Source organism: Triticum aestivum, chromosome 5B (genome assembly GCF_018294505.1).
Source record: "Triticum aestivum cultivar Chinese Spring chromosome 5B, IWGSC CS RefSeq v2.1, whole genome shotgun sequence".
Classification (NCBI taxonomy): Eukaryota; Viridiplantae; Streptophyta; class Magnoliopsida; order Poales; family Poaceae; genus Triticum; species Triticum aestivum.
The window spans coordinates 506,336,572-506,337,703 of record NC_057807.1 but is presented as its reverse complement, the minus strand read 5'-3'; positions in this window follow the sequence as shown (position 1 = coordinate 506,337,703).

The following is a 1,132-nucleotide window of genomic DNA, read 5'->3' as shown; positions in this document are numbered from 1 at the left end:
ACTATCTGGCTATTGAGGATGAGGCCACCTAAAATAAGAAAGTGCTGAAGAAGGAATATGGCTCAGCTGCATCCACTAAGCCAGGAATGAAAACAAAGGTTCCTGCCAAAAGAGTTCCTATGTCAAAGGCCAGAGCATCCACTCAAGAAACTTTGGGATATGAACCCAAAGAACCAGTTGTGGCTGAGAAGAAAAGGAAAGAAAGGGTCAAGAAGACCATGGCTAGAGTTGTTGGAAGGCCCTCGATGATGGAGGAAGAAGAGGAAGAGGTTGTTGCACCAGCACCTAAAGCTCAAAAGCTGATGGGAGATGCTATAAGGTCAGGGGCTGCTCCATCTAAGCCCAAAGATGCTCCCAAGGCTGCTGCTCCTAAGCTCAAGTCTGCACCCAAGAGGAACACCAGGAGTATTCCAGCTGTAGAGAATAACAAGGCCCTAGTGCTTGAAGTTGTTGATGAAGAAGATGAAGACTCACTTGTCTTGAGGAAGTTGAAGCCCAAGATTCCTGATCATAATGATGCTCACCCAGTTGCAGAAAACATGAAGCTCGGGAAGGATGCAGGTCTTAGACAATGGAGACTGACTGACCCCTATGCTGTCAGAAGAAGAACTGCTATGGACTACAGGTTCCATACTAAGGAACATCAGGATTTCTATGAGACAGTGTTGCTTGACAAGAAGCCCATAGTATGTGATATGAGATGGGTTGACTGGGACTGTATCAAGAAGAATGAAGAGAACTATCTTGGAGTTTATGGCAGTTTCAAGTCTTGTGGAGTAGTAGACTTTGTTGGGCAGAAGCTCACAAAGTGGAATGATGAGCTCATTATGCAGTTCTGCTCCACAATTCATTTCTACCCAGATGGGAGGATAGTCTGGATGTCTAAGGGTACCAGGTACCAATCAACAGTTGAAGAATGGTCTGAATTAATCAATGCTCCAAAGGAGAATGAGGATGACTTGGATGTCTATGTCAAGAAGAAGAAAGATCACAACTTCATGGCTCACATGTACAGAGAGATCCCAGATGCTGCACTAGAGACACACAAGTTTGGATCAGTACATTATCTGTTGTCACTAGATTTTAAGGCACACTTTGCTGCCCAAGTCAGGTGATCAAAAGATGATCAGAG